Source organism: Notamacropus eugenii, chromosome 3 (genome assembly GCF_028372415.1).
Source record: "Notamacropus eugenii isolate mMacEug1 chromosome 3, mMacEug1.pri_v2, whole genome shotgun sequence".
Classification (NCBI taxonomy): Eukaryota; Metazoa; Chordata; class Mammalia; order Diprotodontia; family Macropodidae; genus Notamacropus; species Notamacropus eugenii.
The window spans coordinates 292,592,467-292,612,778 of record NC_092874.1 but is presented as its reverse complement, the minus strand read 5'-3'; the positions used below and the strand labels follow the sequence as shown (position 1 = coordinate 292,612,778).

The 20,312-nt window shown below is 41.9% G+C and overlaps 1 long non-coding RNA gene across 1 annotated transcript; it reads right to left on the bottom strand.

Annotated features, from left to right (window-relative positions):
- Nucleotides 1–2,970: 2,970 nt before the first annotated feature.
- LOC140534640 (uncharacterized) lies at nt 2,971–19,232 on the bottom strand. Its single transcript, XR_011977406.1, has 3 exons — nt 19,096–19,232; nt 12,909–12,995; nt 2,971–3,980 (listed from the first exon to the last, which is right to left on the bottom strand). It is a non-coding gene; the product is annotated as an uncharacterized lncRNA (long non-coding RNA).
- Between the last annotated feature and the right edge of the window lie 1,080 nt (nt 19,233–20,312).

Below are 20,312 nucleotides of genomic sequence, written 5' to 3'. Positions count from 1 at the left end.
GTGAATAGCCAGCAGCAGAATCAGGAGTTGGCAACTCAGATGGCCACTTTTTAATGTCTTTTAAAATAAATACACATATTTCAATGCTAAAAATTTCACTCTCTGTGGCCCATAGGGATAGATTTTCCATTGATTCAAATTTCACAGGTTATGATGAAGGCTTCAAGCATGAGATAGACAGATCTCAACACAGAGAACACAATGTTCAAACATTGCTAAGGGAGCACCTAGTTCCTGGCTCTGGAAATGGACACAGGCATGTATATTGGAAGATGATTGATGAATACAAAATGCTAGGAGATGGTGTGATGGAGAGTGAGTTCAAATCTTGGCTTGGGAGAATGGAGAGATGAACAAGAAGCAGAAATGAGAGTATGTTTACGAGGTACCCAGTGGCTGATGAATGAATGACTGAATGAATAATCTGAAATCTCACATAAAGAGAATGCCTTGTCTCAAGGATTAACCCTATTACTTTCCTAAGAAGGCACTGTGCACCATGGGAATTTGTTTTGCTAGACTATGATATGTGTTACAACGATTGTCTTTTTCTTTTATTTTTCCATGAGTGGAAGGAGATAGAAGGGAGAAAAAAATAAATGTACTTGGAAATTGAAAAAATAATTTAAAAAAATTTATATCATCAGTGACAAAAAGGGAAAGTGAGGTCATTGAGTTCAACTCTTTTGTTTTACAGATGGGGAAACTGAGGTCCAGAAACATTAAGAAATTTGCTTAAGTAAATAACCAAGGCAGGATTTAAACCTAGGCCTTATCGACTCCATCCAAGAGCTATGGAAGGTCTTTGAGCAAAGCAGTGGGACTGTCAAACCTGTGCTTTAGGAGTGTTATTTTGGCAGCTACAAGGATGATTGATTTACAGGAGTCAGGAATTAAGAATAAATATTCAGTTTCTGCTGTACCAGACCGTGGTGCTGACTAAATGTCCAGCACAACCAGTTGCCCTGGACGGATTCTCCGTGCTGGGCAAAGAATCATAGGGCCACAGACTTAGAGAGGAAAGGAACCTCTGAAGTCATCCACTCTAACCTTCATCTGACAGCTGAGGAAACTGAGGCTCAGAGCAGGTTAAAAGATTTGCTCAAAATCACACAGATAATTGTTGGAGGCAGAATCTGAACATAGATCCTCTGACTCCAGATGCAGGACTCTTTCCTCTGTATCATGGTGTCTCCCAGAAAAGTAACTCATTACAGGCTTTTGCAATGGGCTGTGAGATGCTGAGATCCTGGATCTGCTGTCTCCATATGTATGTATACATATGTGGGTGTACACGTGTGTGTACATGTGTATGTTTTCTCCATGGATCTCAGGAAATCTCAGACAGCCAAAGGAAGAGGCTAGCTAATCCCCCAGAAGCTCCTCACTCTCACCTGCCCCTCAGACCCTCCAGTTCTTGTTCTCCTGGGTAATGGGCACAGCCCAAGTGATTTCTTTCCCAGGTGGCTGGCTGCTTGGGCCAAAGGATGTTCTCAAACCTTCGTGAGGCCCAAAATAGCTGCTTCCTGTCCTTGGCCTAGTCCCCATTGGATGGAGATTTGTTTGAAATGGGGGATCTCAGCCAAAGTGAAATGTGCCCCACAGATGGCATGGTTTGAATCATAGCTGGAAAAGACCATTGACAGCATTTATTCCACCTCTGACCCAATTCGTGGGTCCTTTCTCTAGCACTCCTGGCAGATGGTCATCCAGCATCAGCTGGCATACCTCCAGTGATGAGAAGCTCATCATCTCTCCAGGGAGCCTATCCCGTGGCCAAAAATTTACATCATCAGCAAGTTCCATGGTCTATGGGACCAAAATGGACAGAGATGAGATGAATGTGAAAGTCCTTTGAGAATTATTATTATCCTTAATAATAAAAGCTAGTATTTCTATAATACTTAAAGGTTTATGTTGGTTATCTCATGTGGTCTTCACAACAACTCTTCGAGGCAGGTGCTGTTATAATCCCAATTTTACAGATAAGGAAACTGAGGCAGACAAAAGGATAAGTGACTGTCCAGTTAGTAAACGTTTGAGACAGGATTTGAACTCAGGTCTTCTGTCCCCCAGGTCCAGCACTTTTTCTACTGCATCACCTACCCTAAGGAAAAATCATTGAGTTGGCTAATATGAGAAAGTGCCTTGAACCAATCATCTGCATCTGCCTTAAGCCAATTATTATCTTTTCAAGCTCAACTGTGTGGTTCTCCCGATATTGTTCAGTGGGAATCATCCTCTTGGCTTTGGGTCTCCCCAACTCAGGCCATATTTTCCTGCATGGTGTCCTAGATCTGCTATGTACTGGAAGAGGCCTCAGTAGACCATGTCATCCAATTCCTGAATTCTATGTATTCCTTTTTTAAAGGAATACTTATGTATGTTATTTTTATATCATGGCAATTTCTGTAAATGATGCCTCCCTCACCCCCAGATCTTCCACTCTAACAAAAAAAAAGCAACCAAAAAGAAAACCAACTGTTGCATTGACCCACCTGGCCTCATGGAATAGTGGAGAGAATGTTGGATTTGGAGTCTGAGGTTCTGGGTTCAAATATGATCTCTGTGTGAACCTGGGTAAATCACTTAGTCTTCTCCCTGGGTCTGTTTCCTCATCTGTTAAACAAAGGCTTGAAACTAGATGTCCTCAGAGCTCACTTTGGGCTCTCAATCTATGACCTTTCGACAAGTGTGTATCTCATTCTGCCCTAGTAGTTTTCAGCCCTTCAGAAAGAAACTGAGGCTCAGAGGAGGGAAGTGACTAACCCAAGGTTGCATAGACAGTATCTGGCAGTATCTTTGAACTCAGGTCTTAACATTGCAAGCCCAATACTCCTTAAGAAGTTCACTAGAAACCTGTCTTGGCTGGAAGATGAGGATCTTGGGAAGTTTAGTCTCATGAAACAAAGCTTTTTTAAAAAACACATTCCCTCCCTCCCTCCCTCCCTCCCTCTCTCCTAGCCCCAGCTCCCCAGAGGAGAGAAAGATTGGTTTCTTTTATTTTTAGGGCACTGTGTCTCCTCTTACGTCAAGATGAAATAATGGTGACAATTTTCCAAAAGCTTCCACCCACAATATCCCATTTAATGTGCACAGCGCTTTGTACTTTGCAAAGGACCATCCATTATCTTGTTTGAGACAACAAAGCTGTAAGACAGCCAGGATTGGCGGTATGTGGATAGAGCCACCTCTGCTTGACAGATGAGGAAACTGAGACTCAGAGATGGAAAAGTCACTCGCCCAGGACCATAGAGGGAGGAAAGAGTAGAGCTGGCTCTTTACCTTCCAGATCTCTTTGGGTAGTCAATGGCTTCAGGATTCTCATCGGTAAAATGGACTAGATGGTCTCTAAGGTCCTTTCCAGTTCTATGTCCTTTTATTTCTGGGATCTTCATGCACTCTGTTCCGGAATCATTTTTGTTAAGGAAACAATTGGTCAATCAACAAGTATTTATTAGGCATCAGCTATGTGCCAGGCACTGTACTGGGCATTAGGAAAACAAATTTGTTATTGCTGTTTAGTCATTTCAGTCATGTCAGTCTCTTCATCACCCCATTTGGGGTTTTCTTGGCAAAGATACCAGAGTGATTTGCCATTTCCTTCTCCAGAGGCAAACAGCGTCATATACCTAAGTAAGTGTCTGAGCCTGGATTTGAACTCATAATACAAATATAAAGAATGAAATAATCCCTGCTCACAATGAGTTTACAATAAGGCAGCTAGGAGACAGGGTCAATGGAGCATTGGATTTGGGAGTCAGGAAAAGCTGAATTCAAATCCTACCTCAGAAACTTACTAGCTCTGTGACTCTGGGCAAGTCCCTAGGTCCTTATCTGCCTCAGTTTCTTTTTCTGTGAAATAAAGATAATGCAGTAATAGCACTTACCCCCCTGGACTGTTGTGAGTATCAAATGAGGTCACACACATATCACTTTGTAAGCCTTCAGGAGCTACACAGTGCTAACCATTGTTATTCCTGTAATGACAGAAACAAATACAGAAACAAAAGACAATAACAAGGGGAAGGAGACCAGCATGATGCGGGAATTCAGGTGAAGTTGGAGGATCTCAGGATGTTTTGCCTAATGCAAAGATGAGATAGAAGACACTTGTTAGCTTCAAGTATTTGGAGGATGTTCACAAGGAAGATGGCAAAGACTTTTACAGCCTAGCCCAAGAGGGACATTGCAGGGAGGCAGACTCCGCTTCAACCTCAAGAAAAAAACTGAACAATTGGAGTCGATTGTGAGAGCCTCGATATGTCTCACTTTATTTCTGAACGTTGCCTGACCCTCAGGGAGCTTATATTGGGTCCCATCTGGAGCAAATCAGTCTAGTTCCCTCCTATCATAAGTAATGCCCCTCCCTCCTTACATACAGATGGGGAAACTGAGGCCCAGGGAGGTCTCAACTTGTCCAAGGCCGCAAGGCAGGTAACCACTGAATTCTGAGTCTTCCTCAGCCTCAGCCCCTCCCCCAAGGAATTCTAGTGCCAGGCATTTGTAATGGGAAGAAAGTGATGAAAGGAAAAGAAGGAGACAGTTTTTTGGTTAGAGACCACTGTTCCTGACCTACTCTGGACTGGGTCAGAGCTGGGAATGACCCAGTTGTTTAATTCATTTGGATAGAATAGTGTGGGGATAAAACAGTGAGATAGCAGAGTCTGCTGTAATAACAACAACTCGTATTTTTACAGTACTTTCCCTTTTGCAAAATACTTTTTTGCAATTACCCAGTGAGGTTGATAGAACAAGGATTTTCATCCCCATTTTACAGATAAGCAAACTGAGGCTCAGAGGCCAATTGACTTGCCCAAACCCACACAAACCGAAGTCTCTTAAATTCAGGACTCTTTTGCATACCTCCTTAATAACCTATCACTCCCCAGGGAGATGCTGATAAATGTTTAACAACCAGCTCTTCAGGAAGAGTACACACAAAAGATGCTTTATATATTTAATGTGCAGGGGGCTTAGTTTTTGTAATAAGACCTGAGTGCCAGAGGAGGACTCTGGGAAGCTGCTAAGGAGACCCCTGGTTTTGAGAAACCAGAAGTCATGCTTCCCTCTCTGGTAACTATGAATTCAGGCAGTTGGGGTCCAATTGTCTGTTGAATTCAGGCAGAGAAAGTCATGTCTGTTGATCTTTTGATTTCTCTGTATTTTCTTTGAAGTCCAGGGTGCTGACTCCCCTGAAGAAGGTGAATGATATATGTGCTTGCTTAAAGGAATAATATGCATGCTTGATTTAAGTGATTGTTAACCCCTCAAAAGTTGCCTTTCCTTTTATGGATGCAGATCTAAGAACCTGTGATAGCAGTCCCCCCTCTGTATGTTGGGGTGCTTACTGATACATTATGGCGACGAGGATGGGATCTGCATAAATTAAAAGGAAAATATGGGGACTGAGATAATTTTCTGTTGCTTCCCAGTGGTGGTAGCTATGATTCTGTGGAACCCCAGGAGTTGGGGGTGGCCAGAGCCAGGACTCAAGTGGATTAGCCTGGCTAGAGACTATGCTGGAGGAGTGAAGGTCTTTAAAGTGTATTGTATTCAAAAACCAGATCAGCACAGTGAAAATTTGGAATGGAGCCCTGGAACCTGAGGGGAACACTGTCTTCCAGTTGACCAATGTCTTGGTACTGACCCAATCGACCTTGGTGAGGTGAGAGGAATGGGAGCCCCAACCTGCTTTCACATAGACCCAGATGGGAGCTGGGAGAGGCTGGCTCCTGCTGGAGGAGGAGTTCCCAGGAGCTCAGAGTTCAGCCCTGAGCCAAGATTGGGACTGCACAACAAGGACTGAGTGAGCTTTTTTGCAGCCTTCTCCTGGGACAGTTTGGGACCCAAGGGGTGGAGTTGCCTATGGTGAGTGGGGAGAAATGCTATGTACCCCTAAGGACCCCACTGTGATGGCTTTGTTGTCCAGCCGCCCTTCAGGACTTGGAAGAGACTACCCTGAGAGTGCAGGGTGGGGAGGCCGCCCCCCCCCCCTCCCCGCTCCAAGAGGACTTTGCTTGGACATTTCTGTTTGGGATTGAGGAAAGAGGAGCTGGTTGCTCTCTCCTCAAAGAATGATGTTATGTTATTCCTATACCTTTGTGTTTGTTTAAAGTATTTTGGCCACCCTATGTTGCTATGTTAGGTATTCTGCAAATGTGAACTATGTTGTATTTACTAAAGAAACGTTAATGCCTGTTCATATACAAGTTGCCCAAGTAACCTGCTTAAATCACCTGGATTTGGGATTGCAAAGTATAATACCTATTTGTTTCAGGATCCATGGCCATTTAGATTTGTAAGGCCAAGGATCCTGGTAGGGTGGAGTATAATGGCAAGTAAAATAGGACCTTTGGCTGTTTTTGTTTTAGTATAATCAAGAAATATATTGCCTCTATTTGAATGTGACTGGGGAGGATCTCTCCCACCCACACCCATCCCCAGCCATTGTTAGACCTGGGAATATTTGTAAGAATGTCCATGTCTTTTGCTAATGAGGCACTGATTCTCAAGGGATGTGATGCCCTGTGGCTCTAAAAAATGTATAAAGACTCTGAGGGTAAGGTATTACTTGGGTCTTAGTTTTAGTAAGAAGGTTTGAGTGCCAGAAGAGGACTCTGGGAAGCTGCTAAGGAGCTCCCCCCATCCCCACCTTTGCTTTAAGAACCTAGAAGTCATGCTTCCCTCTCTGGTAATTATGGTCAGATAACTGTCTGTCTGTTGAACTATGGTCAGACAGAGGAAGCCACGTCTGTTGATTACTTTGGGGTTCAGGGTGTTGACTCCCCTGAACTAGGTGAATGATATACGTGCTTGATAAAAGTGATTGTTAACCCCTCAAAAAATAAATTTAATGTATATTACCATTTCTTCCATCACTTTCTTAAGTCTAGGCAATCAACAAAACAATAAACCAAATCTTGATTTAGGCTTTTCTGCATGAGGTAGGCTGACAAGATCATCAGATTTAGACCTAGAATGCACCTTAGAAGTTGCCTGGACCAACTCTCTCATTCTAGTGGTGAGGAAACCAAGGCCCAGGATGGAAGCTGAGGTCATACAAGTGCCAAGTATCAGAGGTTCTCAGGGTCATTCCCTAAATCTCAGAATTTCTTCCTTTGTTATGGATGTCCTGGACAGGTTCAGGTTTGCTCTGGCAATCAAGAGCTAACACTGGTAGGAATGGAGGATTGCAGATTTAGAACTAGAAGGAACCTCAGAGGTTAGGATATCCAACTCCCATTTTACAGATGGGGAAACTGAGGCCCTGGACATTGTGCTAACTTGCCCAAGGTCACACAGGTTGTAAGGGTCAGAAGTTGGATTAGAATCCAGGTCTTCAGGCTCTAGATCTAGGATTCTTACCACCTTTCCTTGCTGCTAACCCTGTGTTTCTGTTTCCCTTGAACAAGTCCCCAAAACTGTACCATAATTTCCTCAACTACTGAAATCTCTCTCTCTCTCTCTCTCTCTCTCTCTCTCTCCACTTTTGTGTTATATATTAAAAACATAGCTCTTGCCTGGAATCATAACCCATTAGAGTCAGAAGAACCTTTAGAAAGCAACTAATCTGGTCCACCATTTCTCAAATGAGGGCACACACAGGGATGTTGTGAGGATAAAATTAGCTAATAGATGGGAAAGTGCTTTGAGACTCGGAAGTATCCATCAAAGCCCTTGGTGAGGCTGGAGCCAGGAAGAGGATTGTATTCTGCTGAACTCTTTGATCTCCTCCCAGCCTCCATGTTCAAATGGGGCTCAGTTCCTGTTGCCCCCCCCCCCTTTGTTTTTCTTCTTTGTTTTCTTTTTCTTTGGTCTTGTCCCTGTTATTCTAACTGCCCCACCCCACCCTATCCCATTCCCATCCTGGCTCCTCACTCCATTGTAGTCAGTCCCTTTCTCCTCCTTGGATTCTGCCCTATCTTCATCCTGCCGGAGCCTTTCAGTCCCTCCCAAAGCAAAGTGCTGCAGTGCCAAGAACCATGGATCCCAGGTGGAAGGACCTGGGTTCAAATTCCAGCTCTGCCATTTATTGACTTCTGGGCCTCAGTTTCTTCTTCATTAAAATGAGGGGATTGAGGAAGATGACCATGAAAGTCTTTTCCAGCCCTAAATCCTGATATATTTCTCAATCATCTCCTCTCACCCACAGAGTTCTTAGCAGCCTCTTAGATCCCTGGCTCATAGAATTAAGGAATCTCAGAGCTGGAAGTAGTCTGGTCAGGAGATCGAGGAACTGGGAGTATTGGGTGTTGAGAGCGCGTCAACATCTGTCCAAGTATAAAGGCAAGGAACGTACCTGAGACCTTTCAAGAATGTTTTCTACATCTTCAGCAATGAGTCAGTCATCATGGGGCTGCTGCTTGAACACTTTTCAGTGATGGAGAACTCATGGCCTCCCAAGGCAACTCATTCTACTTTTGGACAGAGCTCATGACTAGGGAGTTTTCTCTTAGTAAAACTTGGAAGCACTTAGCCTTTCCTTTTACTTGATTCTTTTAAAGCAGGAAGAGATTTTGGAGATCAATGTAAATCGCCTTGTCTTACAAATGAGTGAACAAAGGCCCAAATGGTTAAGTGGCTTTCCCAGGGTCACACTAGGAAGCTCTTACACCACTCTCCAACAAGGTGCCGATACGCATAAAAGTGGCTGTTCTCAGGTAGGCTAGTTTGTGTAAGAGGAGTGCCAAGGACTCAAGGAAGTTCACATGTATTTCCAAGGCTCCACTGAGAAGAAAGAAGGAAGGGAGATTGGCTGGAAGGGAATCACAGCAAAACTGGGTAAGGAGACCTAGGGTTCAGCCCTGGCTCTGCCATTAAGTCACTATGAGACTTTGGCGCTATTCATATCCTTTCTATAAGTTCTCTGATATGGAAAATGAGAGAATTGGACGAAATGGTCTCTAACGTACCTTCTAGCCCTGACATTCCCTGTTCTCAGACCCCTTCCAGCTCTGATATTTTACGTACTAAACTCTCTTCGATCTTTAATATTCATTATTCTAAATCCCAGCTCTGAAGGTTTGTGTCCCAATGTCCCTCCCAAGTCCAATCATCTATAATCTGTGAAATGATGAAGGCATCAAGAAAAATCTTTCAGACTGACATTGCTTTAGGCTTTTCTGATGGCATCCCTCCACCTGGGGCAATAGATCCAGGAAACACTGTCTCCAATACTTGGCATGCCCCCCCCTCTTCTAACTCTGCGACTGGAGAATCAGCCCCGATCTCTCTCATTGCTGCCTCTCTCCAACCTTCCCCTTTTCTGATCCCTTCTCAACCTCTCCTTTCTGGATCGCTCCCTTGGCACAGGGCCTCGATACAGAAGGGGCGTTTAATAAATGTTTGCTGATAGACTCATGGGTCCAGATTCATCTCCCTAGCCAGATCCTTTGAGCAGTCTCCAACTAGCCCTCTGGCTTTTTTTCTTTTTTTAAGGAATTCCATCCCTGTCTTACCCTCTTCCTCTCTCACACATCCCCTATCTTTATACTTGAGGATTTTGAAATGCCTGTGATGTGCCCTCCAGGCTTCTCAGTCTCCTGACATGCCATGACCTAAACCTCTCTCCACTTCGGCCGCACAAAGAGATGTCTACACCGTTATCACCAAGTCTTTCCTGATCAAGTACTCTGAATTTCCTCTATTTAACTTTCATTTCTTAGTCTTCTATCCCTCCCTCTCTTATTTACCCTTTATTATGACTTTCATCCTTTGTTTTTTTCAATGCATGTCCAGACCCATCATGCTTCTACTTTGGCTTCCTCATCCCTTTCCTTCTCTCCCAGCTCCAGGCCCTGACTCTCCCAACTTCTCCCCATCCCCAGGCTTCAGCTCCCTTTCATAGGTGCTCTCCGGTTAGAATATTATCTCTTTAAGAGCAGTGATTATCTTTCTTTTTGCTTGGATTTATATTCCCAGTGCCTAGCATAGAGCCTGGTATATAGAAGCTGTTTAATAAATGTTTGATCCCTTCCCCTTTTCCTTTATTGAGTGAATGAATGTTCATCATGATCTCTGCCCAGGAGGCTTAGTGCAGATAGCTCTTATCATAGCCCTGGGGAAGGCCACATATTCTTGAGCTAATTTAGCCGCAAAATAACCTTTCCCTTAAGAAGTTTGTTATCTTTCAACTCAAAAAGAGCTGCAGTCAAAGGACAGTCAACCACATCTGACCTTGGATAATGACTTCCTACGATTCTTGGTGCCAGAAATGGACCATAGGGAGGTGGGGGGGCAGAAGGTGCTGGGAATGTAGTCATTTCAGGTGCTTGGTGGTGTCTGCTAATGCGTATTTCTCAGTTGTAGCTAGCCTAGTTTAAGATGAAAGTTGATCCTGCATCAATCATATTACCTATCTCACCCTCCTATAATCTGGGTCATGTAATTCAATAAATACCAAATATTAAGTTCCTACTATGTGCCCAGGCACTGTGCTCATTACTGGCCATACAAATAATCCCTGTCTTCAAGGAATTGACATTCTAAGAAAGCTAAGGGGGAGGTAGGGATTATGGTTTCCATAAGAATACATGCCTGTCTCTGCTGAGACCATCCTGCACCCCTGGCGTCTCAGCTAAGCAAGAATCCCACCAAACATTTATTAGGGACCTACTATGTGCAGTGAACTATGCCTGTTTTACAAAAATAAAAAAAAAATCTCTGCCCTCAAGGAGTTCACAGTCCAAACTATCCTTACAGTTTTCTAAATGGTCTCCCTGTCCCCAATCTCTTCCCCCTCCAAACCCCACTGCCCAGAATCAGGCAACCCACTCCCCAGTGGGTAAGAGGTCAGACTATAAACAGTTCTCAATAAAACTGAAAACCATTAACATGAAATAAATGCTTCTGATTAAATGAATGATTTCAATAGTTTAAATGAATGGTGAACATGAAAGAATGTTCCAAATCGCCAACAATCAAGAGAATGCAAATGAAAACCACTCTGAGAGCTTACCTCACACTTTAAACACTGAATAACATGACCAGAAAGTGAAAACAGTCAACCTTGGAGGGACTGTGGGATGATAGACACAGTAATCGACTGCGGATGATCATGCGACAGTCCAACCGTCTAGGAATGCAACTTGGAATTATACGAAAAACATGAATAAAATGGCCATATTCAGAGTCTACACACACACACACACATCCCCAGGAAGTCAATGATCAAAGAAAGGCCCCCATATGCCCCAAATATTTATTAGAGCATCTTTTACATTATTTATATACTGTATTATAAATACTACAACAGCATAATATAATATGTTACATCATACTAATATATGTAATAGTAATAATATAATGAGAAAGGCCCCCCATATTCACCAAATATTTGTGATAGTATCTTTTCTATTTCTTATATAATGCACAAAATATTTATAATAGCATCTTTTCTGTTCCTTAAATAATATTAGTTCTGACTAATACAGTATATTATATTGTTATATTATGTTATTATAATATATAAGAAACAGAAAAGATGCTATTATAAATATTTTCTGAATATGGAGGCCTTTATTAATTACATAATTTTATATTTTATATGTATGCATACATAATATATGTATATATTTATATAATATAATTATATATGTTGTATATCATGTAGCTATAATATATAATATTATAACACATAATTACAAATTATATCATACATAATTATAATTGTTCATTATTATATAATATTATTGCATTTATTATAATTTTATATCCTTCCTTCCTTTATTTTCTTCCTTTTTTTACATTAGCAAAGAACTGGACACAAACTAGATGCTCATCAGCTAAAGACTAGCTACAGAATTATGGCACATGAATGGCTCAGACCATTCATTCATTCAGACCATGTGCACCAAAAGAAACAATGAAGATGAAAGATTCAGAGAAGTATAAGAAGATTTACAGGAACTGATGCAAAGTGAAGTAAACAGAATTAGGAAAACAATATGCACAGAGATTACAGTAAGAACAAAACACAATCCTGTAAATTTTTAATGGCAGAATTTGGCCCTGGGGAGCAGTTAAGAGGATAGGCCTCAATTTCTCCTCTTCAAAGAGGGTGTATTTATTATCAGATTTGTTTTATGGGCTTTGTTTTTTTTTTTAAACTGAAATCCTTTTTTCTTTTTTCCTCTTTCTTATCAGGACTGGCCTCCTAGGTTGAAGATGGTGGAGGCATATAGTAATAAATAAAGGTGATATAAAAACAAGAGGCATTAATAAAAAAAAATAAGATTAAAAAAGAATAAGGTATAGACAAAAGAGCAGGAAATTTAGAGTGAGAGGTAGTTTTACCACCTCCCTGCCTGTGTGTTGGCCTAGAGCAATGGTTTCTAAGTATTTTTGACCATTTGCCCTTATCAATAAAAAAGATTTTGAGTGTGGAATCAGGAAGACTTGGGTTCAAATTTTGTCTCTGATACATGGAGGCTGTGTGAGTCTAGGCAAGTCACTTAACATCTCAGTGATCCCAGACAACTCTCTAAGACTAATAAAGCAGGTGCTAGATTGCTGCATTGGTGGAAGTGATACATCAGGGCTCCCCACACTGAGAAAATCCTAGGTCCAATAAAAACAAATCTATGTACAAATTTACTCCTATGTTATGTACATCCTGAAAATTGTACAAATTATAAAAATATAGAATATATATAGAATATATGTAAATATAGAGAGAATATATAGAAATTTAATATGATACTTCAAACATTAAACACTATTTTAAAAATATTTTGCTAACCAGTCAAAAAACTTACCCCTATTGTAGAGATAGAGACTACACCTATGATTTCATTGGCGTAGGGAACTTCGAGGTGAGGAAACACACTCTACCAATGTAGGTTGAACCTTCTCTGACATTTATAGTCTTAGAGATCTAACGGGCATTGAGAGGTCATGTGACTCACCTGGACAACATATATCATAGATGGGGCTCGAACCCAGGTTTTCCTGGGTTCAAGGGAAGCTCTCTATCCACAACACCATGACTGCCTCTAAAAATAAATTAAACCAATCAACCATTAATTGATAATAGACATTTTAGTGAGAGTAATGTGACTGAATAGGTTTCATTATTTTGATAATCTTTTTAAAACTTTTGTCATACAGGGATTTGGAAGGCTAATTCTAAGCTCAGTTTATTCTGATATTTGGTTTGAGCTGCTATTAGAGCTGAATAAGTTAACTCCCTAACATGCTTCAGAAAGCTACATCTCTCCCAAATACAAGTACGTTATAGGCTGTCACTTCATTAAGATAGTCATTTTCCAATCCCATCCAATAAATATGCAAAGGTTCTTGTTGCAATTTGGCTGGTAAATTTCCATCTCCCCCAATGTCAACCAGTTATCCTTATAAACTAGAGGAAAGGCATTTCATTGTTATATTTTTTAACAGATGAGTTTATAAACCACTGAACATTTTTCAGTTGGAAGATTTTTAAACCAGTTAGAAAATTCTGTTTAATACAGATCAGTTAATCAGTAAGGATTTATTAAGAGTTTAATAAGTGCCAAGTACTAGGGTTACAAAGAAAAAAAAAATAAAATGGCCCCTTCCTTGAGGAGCTTATATTCTTTTTTTGAATTGAATTATTTCATTTGTTTTCAGTGTTAAACAATCACTTCCATATATCTTAGATTTTTTTTCCACTCCCTCCCCCTCAGTTCCCATTTCCTCCTCATTCCCTCCCTGAGACGGTGTACAATCTTATATAGGTTCTACGCATACATTCCTATTAAATGCACGTTGCATAGAAGAATTAAAATGAATGGGAGAAACTATAAAACAAAACTTAACATAATAGAAAAGAAAATGTTCTATTTCTATCTGCGATCCAGTTCCATAGTTCTTTCTCTTTTCTCTGGAAGGTATTTTGCCTCAAGAGTCCATTGGAAATTTTTGAAGTCCATGCATTTCAATGAGTCTACCAAAAAAATTCCTCACACACTAGTTGTTGCTGTGTACAAAGATCTCCTGGTTCTGGAGGAGCTTATTGTCTAATGGAGAAACAACATGTACAAAAATGGGTACATACAAGACTTGTTATTTGTCCTTTGTTCTGGAAGAGGACCATGACATCAGGAGGGTGATGCCATGACTTGGAAGTGAATTGGATTTAAGTGAGGAAGGGCTGTACAAGGTCACCAGCCTCACTTTCTCCTCCAGAGCCATTTGGGTCCAGTGGCCAGATATAGATCAGGACAACTGGAGATGGCCCAGGATGACACAGAAGACACATACAGACTAGATGAAAGGTGCTCTTAAAGGAATAGAAAATGGCAGCAAATGTCAGAGTTTCTATAAGGTGACAAATGTCCTTTTTGGCAGCAAAAGCCTGACTTTTAAATCCATCAATTGGCAAATGTTTAGCATTTACTAAGTGTCTGGTACTAGGTTAAGTATTAGACTACAAAGACATCAAAACAAGCCCTGCCCTCAAGCACCTTACACTCTATTAAAGGCGATCCCATGCATATAATTTGGCACATATGTGATGCAGAGCAGATAGAATTGTGATGACTTTATTAGCTAATATCTCAATGCACAATATACACTTGAGCAGAGGCTCATTATTAAAGAGAGTGTACAAAAATCCTGATAATTTTGAACAATTGCTGGCCATCCTCTTGATAGATCTTATTACCTCGGCCTTGTTTTTACCTCTAAATGTGGCTGGTGAAGAATTAGCAGTTCTAGAAGGAGGGGATAGGAGAAGGGGGAAAGCAGGCAAGAGAAGATAGCTTATACTTGAACTGATTAATTCTAGGTAAAGACTGAGAAGAGAAGAGAGTGAAAGACATCCATGAGGACTTCAATAGCCCTGAGGGAGGGAGAGAGGGACTGGAGACCATGGTGAGGCTGAAAAAGAGATTCAGGAATTGTGAGACATAGGAAAAGTTGGAAAGATAGGAGTTAATAGTCAGAACTGCAGAATTCATTACTGGTCACAGAAATAGAATATTAGTGAGCTCATGAATGTAAACCAACCCTGTCTGTGTCTAAGATGAGACGAAGGAGATGTGTCCCACTCAACCTAGCTAATGTGATACCTAACACTTTAAGTTATATGAGGAGGCATATTTACATAGAAAAATGAATTACAGGTTGATTCCTCACTCTGTAAAAGGAATTTTTTGCCACTATTAGATGAAGTTTTTTAATGAATAAAATCAGTAGTGTTGTTAGCATAATAGCATAAGGCAGGGGTATCTGAACCCTTTGGCTGGAGATCAGGACCATTCACCTCTCTTACATGAGGTTCCCCCGATAAGGTACTCCACTCCCAAAATCTCCAACAAGATTCCTCTCCTACAATAGGAGGCTAAATTCTAAGGTGATTTGAGTAGGGGAAGATGCCTCCGAGGTGACAAACCCTAGAAAGGGTCTTGAAATGGGCTAGAGTTAATATTGCTCTCCTATGTTAGATGCTAAGAATTGTCCCATTGGAAAGGAAGGTGAGTGGATCGCAACTGCCTGTAATTGGCAACTATTCCCTGGGCTTTAAAGGAGCTTCAGGATGATGCCAGGGACCATTGCTTGAGATTGTAGTATGAGATCTGGCTTTTCGGTGTTTGGGATGAAGCAGTTAACAAGGACTTGGAGAGAATGGAAGTTAAGTAGAGAGAACAAATTGTAACATCAGTCCAACAATACAGGGAGTATGATTAGGGTTTGTTGTGACTGCTTAGAAGCTGATGGATTTGTAGTGTAAAGGGGTGATAGGTTTGGGTGAGTTGCTTTGGGAGCCATGGATTCAGTGCTAGACTGAGCCATTATCATGGGAGCATGGTGGTTCTTTGTCATGCCTCCCCCTGGTGGACAACCCAACTCAATTTAATTTGGAGAGAGCTGCAAGGGGCCCAAGAGGTCATGTTTTATAGGGAAGGAAATGAGGTCAAGAGAAAGTTAAGGCATTTTAAGGTCGCACAGGTAATAAGTGAGAGGGCAAGGTTTTCTGACTCCAAATACCCGATGTTCTTTCTATTCTACCATGCTGCCTCACGGTTCAGAGGGGGAAGAATGGAGGGGGAAATAGAAGGGAAAATTGGTCTAACCATGGAAGCAGGACCATTGATATGTAGGAGCCAGAAGGCAGCACTGGATGCCAGTGACTGATGAGAGCCCTGTGGGAGACAGATAAAAGAAAAGAAGCAGAAAGAGCCAGCCTGGCCCATTAAACTGTAGTAGAAGGAAATGTAGGTAGACAATCATTTCTGTGAAAATTTCTGTGAAAAGTATCTAGGGCTTTTTGTGGAAGATAAGCTCAAAATGAATCAGCAGAGTGCAAGGCACTCAAGCAAAGGAATTTAGTGTTACTATGCATTAAGGGAAGTTGTCATCACGTCTGATGTAGGCTGGCTGGCCCCAGCCAGAGAGTTAGCACCACTGTCCTCTGCCCATACAGGGCTCCACTCTGTGCAGCAGACCTTGGCATCTTAGGAGGTATACTGACAAAAAGAAGGTGGTTTGGGTTAGTGGATGGATAAATGACTTCAGAGTCAGAAAATCCTGGGTTTGAATCCCGCCTCTTTTGCCTATTGGTTGCATCACCCCAGGCAACGTCACTCTTAGTGACCTGAGCAACTGTCCCAGACTATAAATTGGAGGGCAGGGGTTGAGCTGCCCTGGTTGGAGGGAGAGGGGGTTTTCTTCACTTAGAGGTCCCCACATGATGAAATCACAGGCCTTGCCTTTTTAAAAGCATTGTTCCAACTAGTCTTAGCTACAGAGCTTCCTTTGTTCCCTCTCCAGACCCCTGCTATCTTATTCATTGACTAAGTGTCTAGGGGGCTCTCTTAATAAGTTGGAAATGCCTTGAAAGAAGTAGCCCTCCCTGGTGCCCAGGCTGAATTGCATCTCCCTGGGTCAATGCTTTCCAGCAGGTGTGGTTCAGGAAGTCACAGCAATCAGGGGAGAGAATTGTTGGCTCCCACCTTGAAAATGGAGAGGTGACGGCATGCCGCCCACATTGATGGCAAAGCCTCAAACCAGGGATTGGGTGTCTCGTCTGCCCACATCCAATACCTGCTCATGAATTGTTAACTTGTCCCCAATGCCCATTGTCGTCATTCCTGACCCCCCAGCTCTGCTTCCTCTCTCCTCTTTTCCCCGGGTCCTCAGGTTGGCCCAAAAGAGTGCCTGACCACTCTGCTCTTACCTCCCTAAGTCTAGACATCCTACAAGGGCCAAGGCCAGGATTAACTTTGCTGACTGTGCTGGGCCATAGTGACCTCTAAGGTTCTACAAATTGTCCAGCCCACCTCGCTTTATTTCATAGAACCATAGAATCACAGAAGTGGAAGGGACCTTGGAGGTCATCTATTCCAACCACCTCAGTTTACAGATAAAGAAAGTGAGGGATGGAACAGCTCACAAATTATTGGATCTCAGATTTAAAGTTAGGAAAAAGCTTAGAGGCCATCAAGCCTAATATATTTATTTTACAGACAAGGAAACTGAGGCACAGTTAAGGGGTTAAGTATGAGGTCAATCACATCTAAAGTGGGATTTGAAGCCAGATCTTTCTGACTTTAAACCCGACACTCTATCCACTCACAACTCCATGCTACCTCTATTAGATAATTATACACAGTGGTAAGATGGTTCCTCTGTCTTCCTGAGCACTAAAGAGAGCCTGAATCCAATTCCCTATAGGCTTTCCCAATGCTTTTATTTGCAGATGGCATTGTGCTGTTTGCCACAAGCCCAGGACCATGTCAGGGCCTTTTCCATAAGATCTACAGCTGAACAAACCATCCACACAGAAAAACCCAAGTGGATGAAGGATATGCTTTGATCAGACTGTGAGAGGCAGTCAGATGTGGAAGCCATTGAATTAGTCTATCGGCTCACCTATTTGGGTCAGTCACTGCCATAAGAACACGATGAACCAGGCTCCAAATGGAACCAGAGGAAGAGACTAGGCTGAGCTATATTTAGGAAACTGCCCACTGCTTTCAACAATCCTAGGCTGCTTCCTGACACAAAACCCATCATTCTTAACACAGATATTTTCGCAGCAATGCTGAATGACTGTGAATCATGAAACACCCAGATTCTTTGAAGAACCAAAATTGCTCGTGACCCAAAGGACAATGGAAAGACACACGGTAGGTGTAAGTGGGCTATAACATACTAACCATGATAAATGGTACCCTAGAAGTGGTGTGAGAGACATTTTCTATGACATATAGGACTGGAAAAGAAGATGAGCCAGAATAAAAGCTAACATATGGAAAGTCTGTTATACAGTTTATCCCTGATTCATATGTGTGTATACATATATAATAAACCATATATATGACATATATATAAAATACATCACACTTAATGTAAATATATATCTATAAAATTAATCATGTGTAATATGCATATATAAAATTAATTATGTATAATATGCATTTAAAAATAAACATACACAGAGAAGGGCCTCTAGTGTTTTGGGTAGATTTTCTATGAAAGACTTAGAGAAAGACATGGAAAAGACTCCCACAGGACCTCAGTCTTCCCGCTCACATAGCCATCACCCAAGTTCAGGTTTTCATTACCTCTCACCCAACTGATTGTATTAGCAGCTAACAGGCCACCTTGTCCCCATTCTCTTCTATACCTCACACCATCACCAAAATCATCTTCCTAAGGCACTTGTCTGGCCCTTGCTCAACAATTTTCAGTGCCTTACTATTACCTCTATATTAAATATAGAACAAAATTCCAAAGTCCAACACTTGTAGGCCGCCATAGTCTACTTCCAACACACCATGGCTAAGTCAGTAACCTCTCTCTGCCTCTCAGCCTCCACAACTGTAAATGAGGAAACTGAACTCAGTGACTGCTAAGGTCCATTACAGTTCTCAGTCTTAGGGTCTTTCCAGCCTCATTTCACATTATTACCCTTCAGGTAAAACCCCATGTTTCAGCAAGCTTTGCCTGAGAGCTGTTCCCTGAGTCCAGCCCGCCATCTTCCCTCTCTGTGCAGACCTGTGGGCCAGCTGTCCTTTGGGATGCCTTTCCTCCTCACTCCCATGTCTTAGAACTCTCATTTTCATTCAAGACTCACCTCCATCATACCCTCCCTCTTTACTCATTCACCAATATCCAGGCACATATATCCATGGGAAAGTCTTCCCTTCTTCTCCCCATCAAAGCCCTTTATGCTCCCTCTCTCCTCCAATTACCCTGAAATTACTTTTCTAAGGACGTGTTGTATGCCCAACTATAATGTCAACTTATTGAGATCAGGGAGCATTTTGTTTCTGTCTTTATATTTCCAGAACTAACACAGTGACCTGGCACACAATGGCCATTCAATAATTACTTGCTGAATTGGATTGGAATGTATCAGATTATCTTGGTTAGTGGTTGTCCTTTGTTCTTGAAGAGGCTCAAAATGACATCACTATGTTAGAGTCAAGTTACAGTGCTTCCTACTGTGGCTGATCAAACCAATACGAGCTCAGAATGTTCTACCATAGGTCAAGCACAAATAGTCCAAATGAACATTTGGTGTGGATTCTCTAAATCTGCACATTTTGCATTTCATTTGAGCTACTTCAATTCTGCTTTGCTTATAGAACACAGTACTTTCTCTGATGTGAGCATGCCATGATGGGAGATCCTGTGCCAGTGTCTTCCACGTCACACAATCCACTCCGTTCTTAAGAGAAACCTTGAGAGTGTCCTTGTATCACTTCTTCTGACCTTTGTGTGAACCCTTGCCTTGGTTGAGTTCTCTGTAAAATAATCTTTTAGGCCAACATATTTGGCATTCAAACAACGTGGCCAACCCATTGGAGTTGTGCTCTCTGAAGCATAGTTTGAATGTTTGGCAGATTTAGTTTGAGAAAGGACCTCAATGCCTGGTACCTTATCCTGCCAGGTGATCTTCAGAATCTTCCCAAGACAATTCAAATGGAAGTGATTCACTTTCCTGGCATGATGCTGGTTATCAGATTATCCAGTCACCAAGTGAAGGCCTCAATGACCATTCATCCCATCCCATCCCAACCCATCCAATCTAATCCAATAACCATTGATTAAATAGTGATCAACTGTAGGCCAGGCACTGTGCCTCCAGAGAGGCAATGGTTACATAAAGTCTCTGTCCTTCAGAGACACAGGAAGGCATTGGAACAGAGCTGCTTTGAGGATTGGGTCAATCTGGGTTCAAGTTCCTCCTGCCTATTGGCTGAGTGACCCTGGAGAAGTTTCCCATTCCTCTCCTGGCTCCACTTCTGACTCTCTGGATGTTACCACTATGACCCAGCTACCCAACTTCTCCGTAGGGAAGATCCATTTTCCCTGCAGGC